At 38.9% G+C, this 12,735-nt stretch overlaps 1 pseudogene; it reads right to left on the minus strand.

Moving 5' to 3' along the window:
* Positions 1–12,357: 12,357 nt before the first annotated feature.
* LOC119864846 lies at positions 12,358–12,518 on the minus strand (annotated as a pseudogene).
* Between the last annotated feature and the right edge of the window lie 217 nt (positions 12,519–12,735).

Genomic DNA, 12,735 nt, shown 5'->3' on the forward strand with positions numbered 1-12,735 from the left:
CAAGTCTAGAAAATGTCCTCACCAAGTGAGAAATTACATACTACTACCTTTTGAATCATATTTTACAGTAAAAAAATTATATACTACTATCTTTTAAATCATTTTATTTTCTTTTCTGCATTTTCCAATTTCACACTGTGGAAATACACTGCATTATAATTTAAAAAATAAATTGGATGTCAAGTCAACTAAAAAAATATAATAGCAACTTGTGCTTCATTGGTGATAGGATTTTATTTTCTCCTTCCCTCCCTGGTTCTCAACTGTGTCTTGATAGCTGGCTTTCTAGTCTGTTTTCAATTCATTAAGTGCTCATTTAGCACTTACTATGTTGCTAGTATTATTGATTCTATTTACCCTCAGAACTACTGGCATGAGCTGCTGAAAACACAAGTTCTCTTTCAGGGCAATTATCCTTGTGCTAGAGAAATGACTTCCTGTGCTTTTGCTTGTTCTTATTTGTTGAAGCTGGGTGGCCAGAGGATTGGCACAGTTGGAACCAGCCTTCTCCTCACTTGCCCTCAGCAAATTCCTTACATTTGTATGAAAAACTCTAATTTCATAATTTCAATGCACTCTTGCCTCATCCTCTCAGCCAAGGATATGAGAAGCATTTTGAAATCCAAAAGCTGCCGACATGAGTCATGTCATCAACATTATATGCCTTTAATTTCTGCTCTTAGTAAACTCTAGTTTTCCTCTATTAATTGGGGAAGCAGTAGTTTACAAAGCACTCATATCTTTTCATCTGCCTGATGGCTTTGCCACTGTCTTCATGATGATTTGTTAGAAAACATAATTTTATTTTATTTTATTTTATTTTATTTATTTTATTTTATTTTATTTTATTTCAATAAAATGTTTTAAAGAATGTGGCACCTATTTTTTATGAATTTATGACACTATTTTGGCTTTGATCATTCTGTTTGCAGGTGTTGGTTGTATCCTAAGCTAAAAAAAAAGAAATTAAAAACTACCATTTTAATTTTATGTACTCTAAAAAATATACTTGAACATAAAAGTTTATTATCTAGAATATAAAAATCTTAAGTAGAAGACATCTTTTCAGAAATTTTCTAAAGACATTAGCTAAATGTTTCCAACCCACGGAACAATATATAAAATAATAACATAATGAAGGCAATAATTATTGAGGCACCTGGGTGGCTCAGTCGGTTAAGAATCCAGCTAGTGGGATCCCTGGGTGGCGCAGCGGTTTGGCGCCTGCCTTTGGCCCAGGGCGCGATCCAGGAGACCCTGGATCGAATCCCACGTCGGGCTCCCGGTGCATGGAGCCTGTTTCTCCCTCTGCCTGTGTCTCTGCCTCTCTCTCTCTCTCTGTGACTATCATAAATAAATAAATTAATTAATTAAAAAAAATAAAAATAAAAATAAACATTTAAAAAAAAAAAAAAGAGAATCCAGCTAGTGATTTGGGATCCGTCCTGATCTTACGGGTCCTGAGATGGAGCCTGTGTTGGGCTCTGAACTCAGCCTGGAGTCTGAGATCCTCTCCCTCTGTTTCTCCCCTCAGTTGCATGCTCTCTCTCTCACACACAAATAAATAAATACATCTTTAAAAAAGTAACAAGGGGATCCCTGGGTGGCTCAGCGGTTTAGTGCCTGCCTTTGGCCCAGGACGTGATCCTGGAGACCCAGGATAGAGTCCCACATCGGGCTCCCTGCATGGAGCCTGCTTCTCCTTCTGCCTGTGTCTCTGCCTCTCTCTCTCTCTCTCTCTCTGTGTCTCTCACAAATAAATAAATAAATAAATCTTTAAAAAAAATAAAATAAAAAAGTAACAAATATTGAGGCATTACTACATGCCAGATACTGTGCTATTTTTTTAAATGAAACTATTATTTATGTCATTTAATCTTCCAAACAAAGTTACAATTTAGGTTTTACTACTGACTACTATCCCAGTGAGCAGTCTAAAGCTTGGAGGCTATGCAACTTTTGTCAGCACACACAACCAATAAATAGCAAAACTGGGATTTAAGCCCAAAGCATCTTCACTGAATGCATATTTTTCACTAACCATAATATACTGCATGATTAAATCATATTTGGCAAATGAGATGACATTTATGTTCATTCATTTTATAATAAAATCACAGCTTGGAAAGCCAGGAACGTTTTATTAATGTCCAGGTCATTCAGTTCCGTTTATGTTGCGTGTAGGCATGTTAAAGAAAAGCTGCTTCCGAATTATTGATCAAAGCCCATAAAATTCAATGGAAGAGAAGAAACAGTGGATCTAATTTATCGACCACAAGTCCCTAAACACAAATTGATATAATCAAATCAATTACTTAATTTTAATAAACCTTGTCTCCATATCCATAATCAATAGTATGGATTTAAATGAGCTGTCTCATATTTTTACAAGAATAACCTGCAATATGTAACACTTGGTCTACATTATATGTAGTCACAAGGGAAACATGCTTTTATTATCATAAATGCCAAACTGAAGTGTTTTAAATTAATTTGAAATATAATTGCCGAACACGTGTGTTTAAAGATCTCCTTATAGAACCTTTAATATTAACAAAAATGACTATTCTTAGTTCAGAGACCACCATTTACCATGCTCTATCAGTTACTCCACACATTTATCCCATGTAATCATCACAATTGTGTGAGTTAGGTATCATCTCCAATTCAAGGCTGAAGAAACCAAGACACAGAAGGGCCAATTCACTCTTTCAAAAACCCACAAATGTTTAAGGGCTTTCTAGCAATCTTCAATGAAGATATCTTCAATGAAGCAATGCTCAATGAAGATACGGCAGCTATAAATGCTTGTGTTCTTTCAACTAAGACTGCCTACTTGTGTAAGCATTTGACCTGTTTCAGATGGCTTCCAAATGTTATCATTCATAAGTTGATATATCAAAAGAAAACTGAAAAGTACATTTTAAGGTATGTTTTTCTATTTTAATTGTTTTGATATTTTTACTAAGTATTTACATTTGTGTTTTTGTTGTTTATGTCATTATAAAATCCTTATGGATGCAGGGACAACAGAAATCCAATTATAACTTCGCTTACAAACATTTCAACAGCAATAACTCATAGGCCTTTAAAAAAAATCCTTCATGGTTAATGAATAAGAGTATTTCTCTATATCAGTAAACAGGAATGTCCCTAGACTATATCTTCAAACAGGTCATGGAAAGAACATGTAAATGCCCCATCAATTCTGTTTTCTAAATACCATTTCCTTCTGCATAGGATCTGACATTGGGATTTTTATTTTGGCCACCTCTAGTTACTAGTTGTCTGATTAGAGATGAGAAGGTTAAATTTGCTGAACTTTAGTGTTTTTTTCATTTGAGAAAAAAGATTATGAAACTCTAAGATTTTTTTTTTTTAAAGATTTATTTACTTATTCATTCAGAGAGAGAGAGCGAGAGAGAGGCAGAGACACAGGCAGAGGGAGAAGCAAGCTCCATGCAGGAAGCCCGACGTGGGACTCAATCCTGTGGCCCCAGGATCACACCCCAGGCCGCAGGCGGCGCTAAACCCCTGCGCCACCAGGGCTACCCGAAACTCTAAGATTGGTTTCATAACACTTCATTATATATATTATTAAGACTAAATGAGGTTGTGTTTGTGAAAAAAGATTTATAAAAACAAATGTGAATTAATGTTCCTAGATATTATCACAAAACTGACCTGGTTCAATCTCTTAATTTTATATACATCAAGATGCAGATAATTTTTAAAAATTACACAAGGGCACACAGTGACATTTCTAAATACCATGCAAGCTCTTTCATGCCAGCTTTTATGGGACATTGCTCCCAAAGTAACATAGTTTCAGGGTTGCCCCATTGCACAACTCTAGAGGGCACCATTCATAGTGTGAACTATAAACAAGGCATTTCCTAAAGCATAACTTGAAACTCAAAATGAATGAGGCCCCCGGAATAATGCTGCCAAGTGGCATTGTTTAATAGTTTCATCTCAACTGGCTTTTTCTTTCCTCCTTCAAATCCTTACCAATAAGCTCATTGTTTGAGTATTTAGAAATTACTGCCTTTTTAAGTAATTATTCTTGCAATATCTTATTTTTTTAAACTGGATAAAGGATCACTGTTGCATATCCTTTTCTCAAAACACATTGCCTTTGCAGAGCCTAAATTTGGGGCGGGGTGGGAGGGGGGAGGGGAGAGGATTCAGGCAGGGAGCTTCAACATCTTCCTGAAATCCATTTCCTTAATACTAGCATTTCCAAAAATAATGGGTTCTTGACCACCTTTTTCCTTTATTTTTCCTTATTACTTGATATCATCAATTTAATATTCTTTGACTTTCAGAAAGATTATACCCCCCTTATATTATAAGCTTGTCTTTCATCTCCCTCACATCCTGAATACTTCACATAGTTCTCCATGAGCTTTTCCTCTTTCAATCCATGACCACTGGCCTCTCCCAAAGGTTAGTTCCAAGGTCTCAGTTCTTTCCCGTATTAACCATTCAATATCTTCCACTGTTGAGATAAAGGCTTTGGAATCAGACAAACCTATATTTTCCATCCCAGCTCTGCTATCAATTATATATATTATCTTTGAAGAGATCTTGGACTCCCTGAGCTCTGTTCTCTCATGATTAGATGGAACTGATAATACTATCTCATGGGATTGAACTGAATAAATGGTACTGTGTATAAAAGGCACCATATGTCCTCACAAACTATCGTTCTCCTGTGATCATTTCTGTATCTTGGCCTTTTCACTGGAAAGGAAGTTCTTTGGGTGCTGAAGGCTATGCCAGTCTTGATTACTAATGTGTCCTGCTGCCTAGCCTGGTGCCCCCACATGGAAGGCGCAAAATAAATGTAACCTGAACATAAGCTGGCACCCATGTGGCACAGTTTCTGAGTAGTATTCTGGTCAAATGCACCTGGCCCAGGAACCAGAAGCAGTTCAAATTGTCACATACCCACAAACTTGCATTTCTTAGAGAAGACAAACTTAATTCAAAGTTCAAATGAATACTTTATAAAATTATCTTCCTCCTAATCTGCCATTTTATAGCTCCCATTCTTTCTCAGCTCCCCACCTTAAACTTTCCTGTAAACACTTACTCTTTTCCACCTTTCCCCATCCCTCTTGCCTCTCTTTCTCTTGTTACTCAAAGTGTACAGAAGTCAAGGAAACACACACAGGCAGCAGCAAAAGAGGAAGGCCAATGATAAGATTCTATTTACCAGGCAAGGGAAGGAATAGGAGAAGAAGGGCTGGTCTTGCATTAATAGATTTTTCCTCTATGTCACCTATGTTTTTTTTTTAATTAATTAATTAATTAATTAATTAATTAATTTATTCATGAGAGACACAGAGAGAGAGAGAGGTAAAGAGAGACACAGGCAGATGCAGAAGCAGGACCTCGGGATCATGACCTGAGCCAAAGGCAGATGCTCAAACACTGAGTCACCCAGGTGTCCCTGTCAGCTATGTTTTGAATGAATAAATGAATGAATGTCTTTGACTTGGTCCAATCATCTCAAGGACTCTGCCTCTTAGTCTTCTTCATTCCTTATATTTAGCAAATCCTATACCATGTTCATTTTGAAGTGTAATCTTTTAAATTTCCTTAATTGTCAATAATTAATTTATGATGTTTTGTCACAATGTAAAGGATTCTGCAAGTGCCATACTGCCTGATGAAGAGAGGGTGATGCCAGAGCAGATAAAGAGAAATGATCTGTTATAAATCCAAACGGCCTGTTATTGGATGAGAAACAGTGTATGTTTCCTCTCCAGATGGTAACAGTGAAGATATTACAACACAATAGGAAGTAGGATCAGAAGGAGGGAAGTCTCTGTCCTGAACTGAGTTTGGGGCTGTACTGCCTGATAAGTTCATGAAGTGCTACTCTTTCCCTCTTGATAATAGGATCTTTGAGGGTAGAGCTTTTATTAATCTATACATTCCTTTTGCAGTTCCCAAGGTATACCAAGAGAGAACTAAGCATGTTGCAGTTTCTCAATAAATTGACAACCCACCTTCCACTTTCATTTATAAGCACTTTACTTTCTTTCTTTCTTTCTTTCTTTCTTTCTTTCTTTTTTTAGATTTTATTCATTTATTCATGAGAGATACACAGAAAGAGAGAAAAAAGAGAGAGAGAGAGAGGCAGAGACACAGGCAGAGGGAGAAGCAGGCTCCATGCAGGGAACCCGACGTGGGACTCGATCCCAGGACTCCAGGATCATGCCTTTGGTGGAAGGCAGATGCTAAACCGCTGAGCCACCCGGGCATCCGAGCATCTCACTTTCTCTAGACCTGTGGTAAACAGAACGAACAATCCTCCTTAAAGAACTGGAGGAAAAAATAGAATAAAAAGCTGAAGGAGGTAACTAGATTATAGGTACTGAGAGAATCTCTCTTAAAATCCTATATGAAACCTTGCTTAACTGCCATATTATTTCACTCCACCTACATCTGAAGAGTGCTGCTAAGAAGTCTCAATCATATCTGTAACATTAAAGGGGGAGAGATAGTGTTTGGGAAGAGCAGAATTCCGAGAATTTGACTAAAGAGTAATAGCTGCATGGTCTAATGGAAAGATGGTGAACGTGAATCCTATCTTGGCTCCAACAGTTATGAGCTGAGTGGTTTGCAGCAAGTCTCTTAATTTTTTTTTTTTAATTTATTTATGATAGTCACAGAGAGAGAGAGAGAGAGAGAGGCAGAGACATAGGCAGAGGGAGAAGCAGGAGGCAGAGACATAGGCAGAGGGAGAAGCAGGCTCCATGCACCGGGAGCCCGACGTGGGATTCGATCCCGGGTCTCCAGGATCGCGCCCTGGGCCAAAGGCAGGCGCTAAACCGCTGCGCCACCCAGGGATCCCAATTTTTTCTTTTTTAATTTCTACTTCTGACTTCATTCTGTAGGGATACTAGAAACAAATATAAAATATTTAAGGCAGTACCTGCTAAAAACTTAGTAGTACATACTTCATAAATTATCCATGCATTTTAACCACAGACTACCAGCCAAAATCTACAAACTTAAAAGAGAGAGATACTAACATTTTACCAAGTCAGGTTTGGTGTCACAGCCATCTGCTCTCTTTCTGGAAAATATGTTCTTAATATTTTGACTATTTGCATTGCATTCTGTCTATACCTTGTCAGTTTTACCTTTCACACCCTTCTAATTCATGCTGATGTTTTTCAAGTCTTGGCTTAGTCACCATTTGGATGCAACATTTAGGTTACCTAATTGGGCTTCATACATCAACTCCTCCTGGATTTCAGTCATTTGCTCCACTTGATTTTGGGTTTTGGGTTACCCATTAAGGCTTATTAGGGGCGTTGGCACAGAGTTAGGTGAAAGCAACACGCCTTGTTGGGTGGAGCCATTCCCCAGACACAGTGTTTCACGAGTTATACAAAGAACTAAGAAAGCAGAAGTCTCACCTCCCCTGGTTATCTTGCAAAACTGCCATTTGCTTCTGGCTGAGAGCAGACTGCTCCCCTCCCTCCACACCCCCCTTCACTTCATAACAGTTGGAACAAAGAAAGCAGCTCCTCTGAGAGATAAAATAGTCAGCAGTGTTTGAGATGATTAAAAACAAGAAAAAGATTCCTTGTGGGTATTGATAGGGCATTCTTCTCCCCTCTGGTGGAAGGCAGAGAGCTTCAGTCAACATTCTGCCACTGCGCAAGAGGTTTACAGTAATTCTGAATCAAGCCTAACCAAGCGAAACAAAGAATTTTTTCATGCCTTAAATAATCTGAGATGTATTTTGGGGGTTGGGTGATCTCCTTCCCCGAAATGGAGTGTAAAAGTGCCTTTCGTTTTAACAAATTCGTAGAATGACTTCAGGGAAATCTCATGTTTAATTTGGGTATTGACCATGTAAATATGTGGTCTGGAAAGTACTTCTTTGCTGCTGGTGAGCGGCAGTCAAATTGCATTTTAAAACTTGTTTTTGGAGTGTTGTTTACTTGAAATGAGTGTTTACAAGAGTGTTTGGAAAAAGAGTGACCTTTTGAAATACGGCCTTTGAGACTATTTTGGAAAGTTCCATGAAATCTATTCGTACATTTTGAGGACACTCGTTTAAATCAAAAAGCGTTTATGGCACATACACAATATCCTCAGAAATGAATTATACCATAAGGACATAAAGATACTATCAAAAAGGCTTTATGCTTATTCTGGGCTAATACCTTTTCCACCTTGGTGACTGAAAAGTAGTAAAACAGCTATTATTTGGTTCCTATGCTGCTGTAACAAATTACCACAAATCTGGTGGCTTAAAACAACACAAACCTACTCTCTCACAATTCTGGAGGCAGGAAATCTGAAATCAAGGTGTTAGCAGGGCCACAATCCCTCCAGAAGCTCTTGGGGGGAATCTGTTTGATGCCTATTTCCTAGCTCCTGGTAGCTGCTACCAGCCCTTGGCATTCCTTTGCTTATAGTCACATCATGCCAATTTGTCTCGTTCTTCAGCTTTTCCTTCTGTGTGCATCTTCTCTTATGTATGTCTATCTCCAACTCCCTCTTGCTTTCTTTCATAGGAATACATGTGATTGTATTTCAAGTCCACTTAGATAATAAAAGACAAGTGCCTCTTCTCAAGATTCCTGGCTTAATCACATAAATTAATTAACCAATGAGGTAATATTCACAGTCTTGCCACATAAAGTGAAGTCTTTAGGTTCTGGGGATTAGGACATGTCATGACTGTTTTGGGGAGAGGGGTCATTTTCCAGCCAATCAGAGTCTGCCCTCTGGCCTCTACAAGTAAAATATATGCTCCCCATCCCAACATCCCCCAAAGTTTCAACCCATTACACCATCAACCAAAGTCCAAAGTCATCTAAACATCATCAGCCCCAAAACTCCATGCCTCATCATCTAAATCAGGCATAGTTCAAACTCTGGGTATGATTCATCCTGAGGAAAATTCCTCTTTCTCTGTGGACCCGTGAAACCTAGGGAAAAAAAAAAAAATGTTACCTGCCTCCAAAATACAACTGTGGAATGGGCATGAGATAACAATTATAGGCATTCCCATTCTGAAATGGAGGTGATGGAAGAAATAATGGGCTCACTCAACCCACGCAAGTTTAAAATCCAGCAAGCATATTTCATTAGGTTTCAAGGCCTGATAGTCATCTTATGTTGCTTATAGGCCTGCAACTCTGCCCTCTGGGCCCAATTGGTATTGGGGTCTTTGCCCTCAGAGTCATCCCTCCTTCTTCTCTTTTTTTTTTTTTTTTTTTAAGATTTTTATTTATTATTCATGAGAAACAACACAGAGAGAGAGACAGAGAGACAGAGACACAGGCAGAGGGAGAAGCAGGCTCTACACAGGGAGCCTGATGTGGGACTCGATCCCGGGTCTCCAGGATCACGCCCTGGGCCAAAGGCAGGCGCTAAACTGCTGAGCCACCCGGGCTGCCCTCATCCCTCTTTCTTATAGAAGGGTAGCACATATTTGCAGCTAAGAACTCTATCACTGTCTCCTGTCTGTAGAACCCTAGAATTCTTAACAGTCTTCCTGCATTTTGTCTCATCTCTGCCCCTTTCTTTCCAGTCCAGCAGTGTTTCTGTTTCTGCTCCTATAAAATTCTCAAAAACCTTGTGGGTCTTCCATGTTTGTCATGGGTTGTCACACCATTAGGCAGAGTGCCCTCACTGATCTTTCCCAGATAACCCAATCTCTATTCCTAACTTCTGCTGACTTGCATGAATGCACCCATGAGTCATACACCCAAAGTCCTTTTATCAAACTGTTGTCCAGCCATATCCTTCGCATTCTTTAAAAACATGCTTTTCTAACAATAAGCTCCTCTCTTAGCTTTGTTTTTTTTTGGCAATCTGGATGGACTGTGAATGTCTGAAATTATTTAATTCTGGTTCCTTCCTGCTTAGCAATACCTTCTTAAATTTGTTTCCTTCCTCTTGGATTTTTACCACTAGCAGTAAGAAGAAATCAGTCTGCATCATTAACATTTTGCTTGGAAATCTCCTCAGCTAAATATCCAAGTCATTGCTTTTAAGTTCTACTCTAGAAACAACTTTAGAACACAATTCAGCCAAATTTTCTGTTCCTGTATAACAAAGATACTCTGTCCATCATTTTCTAATAACATATTCCTCATTTCCTTCTGAACCTTCACCAACAGTGCCTTTAGTGTTCATATTTCTGACAGCATCTCATTTATGACTATATTTTTTTTCTCTGAAACTATAGATTTCTCTGCCACGCTCCTCACCACCTTCTGAGCTCTTACCAGAATCTCCTTTAATGTCAAATTTCTGCCAACAGTTTGCTCAAGGAAATCTAGACACTTGCTACCATACTTCCCCAAATTCTTCTTGCCACTCTTCAGTACCCTATTCCAAAGACATATTTTTGCCTTTAGGAATTTATTATAGCAGTTATAAAAAGTCTGTTTTAGTTTCTTATTGCCACTGTAGCAAATTGCACACACTTAGAGGCTTAAAACAACAGATTTCCTCCCCTCCCCTCTCTTACAGCTCTGAAGGTCAGAAATCCAAAATCAATTCCACTGAGCTGAAATGAAGCAGTCAGCTGGACTGTGTTCCCTCTGGAGGTTCTAGGGAGAATCTGTTTTTTGCCTCTTGAGCTTCTGGTGGCTACAGGGACTCCTGGGCTTCCTCAGTCCAATCTCCATCTCCACCTTCATATCACTTTCTCTTCTTCTGTCTTTTTTTTTTTTTTTTTCCTGTGTGTCTGTGTCCAAGCTCCCTCAACCTTATAAGGTTCCATGTGTTTACATTTAGGCCCACCCAGATAATCAAGGGTAAATGTCCCCTCTCAACGTCCTGAACGTAATGACATCTTTTGCCCTATAAAATAATATTCACTCTTCTTTCATAAAGGTAGCATTTACAAGTTCCAAGGGTTAAGACATGGACATATGGGGGGGGGGGGTATTTTTTGGCAGTCAAGAGTTAGCAGTCAATGATACCTTACTATGTATGCCAGACACTGTGGTGAGTATTTTATACTTGATCTTAGCCAAAAGGCTGAGAAGTAGTGTGTGGTAAGTATTTTTATTTTTATTTTATTTTATTTTAATTAAAAAAATTTTTTTTTTATTTATTCATGAGAGACACAGAGACAGAGACACAGGCAGAGGGAGAAGCAGGTTCCCCTCAGGGAGCCCAATGCTAGACTCAATCCCTGAACTCCAGCATCACACTCTGAGCTGAAAGCAGAGCTCAACTGCTGAGCCATCCAGGCATCCCTGTATTTAAACATTTTAAAACTTTATTTCATTTAGTCCTTAAAAAAAGATAACTTAAATAATTCATTGTATTTCCACTTTGAAGACAAAGAAATAAAAAATCAGAGATGGTGTAACACCCTCAAAGTCTTATAGCAAGTTTCTTGTCTCTAGGTGCAGAAACCTTATAAATATTCTATACCACCTCAATGTGGCTATTGTACTTCAGGAGTTGACATGATTGCTAAAAAAAGAAAAAGATACATATACATAAAAATGGTTACAGATTCCATCATAATACATTCCTGTTCTCCTTTATGGGCATCCAATACACTTTAAGAATAACCAGTAAAGAAAATGACTCAATCACAAGTAGATATATTGTAAGGTAGCATTGATTTTTGGATTACAAATGTCCATGAATCCTCATTCTCTGCCCCAGGTGAAAGATTCATTGTTGCCTGATAGCAGCATTAAATTCAAGCAGTAAGGGCGGGGGTGGTAGGGAGAAGGGATGACTGCTTTGTTACACATTTCCAATACTGTGAAAGATTTAGATCTAGGAGTCTAGATAGATTAAGAAAACCAGGCTGGCCAGTCATTAGTCCGCTGAACAACATCTTGGTCTCAAGCACTCTATGAAGTACCAACAAGAGAAACAATGGAAAGGAGATGTAGTCATCTCCTAAAATAATATCTTTGAAGCTTATGTACATTTAAACACATGTTACAGAAAAAGTATTATTACTTTGCATCAAACTGGCATTTATTCAAAGAAAAAAATGACAAGATGTCCATCCCTTGGCTCCCTTCCCTCCTCTGTCCTGCTCCTCTTCAACCCCCCCAGACTGAATCCTGAATAGGGCTAGGTAGCAGGTCAGCAACACTGAAGGGGTGTCTCCTCAGTGGAGCTGTTGTAGGAGGACTCAATGTCTCCAAGTTAATAGCCACGCCTGTAGGGCCAAACCATCCACCACAACCTATTCTGTGGATAGAGTTTTCCCTGTTGGTAGGAAGATCATAGTTGATGACTAAAGAAATCTACGCCTCTGGCCTAGATCAGGAGAGAGGACATGTCAGCATGTGAATGAGAAGAGGCCACAATCAATCCAGAAGGGACCAAAATGCGTTTCGGCAGCCAAAGGGAGGCCAAGGAAACAGAAATCTCCTCCCCGCCAGCAACTGAAGGCATGCCAGATTTTATTCTAAGTTGTTACTTTCCTGAAGAGGAAAAGTAACATGAAGAGGGGCATGAGCAGGCCTCTCGGAGCGGGCATCACCTTGGATTGATAGAAAAATTAAACACTGGTTTTGGAAAGGACATATCAGCAAGTAGAAGGACAAATATCAAGAATGACCTGAGATGGGAGAAGCTACTTTGGAAAGCCAGCATAGACAGAACCTTCAGTAGAAATATGTGGTTGGACAGACAGAAAAGGACAAGCAAGTGGCAGCAATGACAAAGCTGCACATGTATCTGGGGATTTTCTGGGTAGAACAAACT

The sequence above is a fragment of the Canis lupus genome, chromosome 20 (assembly GCF_011100685.1).
Source record: "Canis lupus familiaris isolate Mischka breed German Shepherd chromosome 20, alternate assembly UU_Cfam_GSD_1.0, whole genome shotgun sequence".
NCBI lineage: Eukaryota > Metazoa > Chordata > Mammalia > Carnivora > Canidae > Canis > Canis lupus.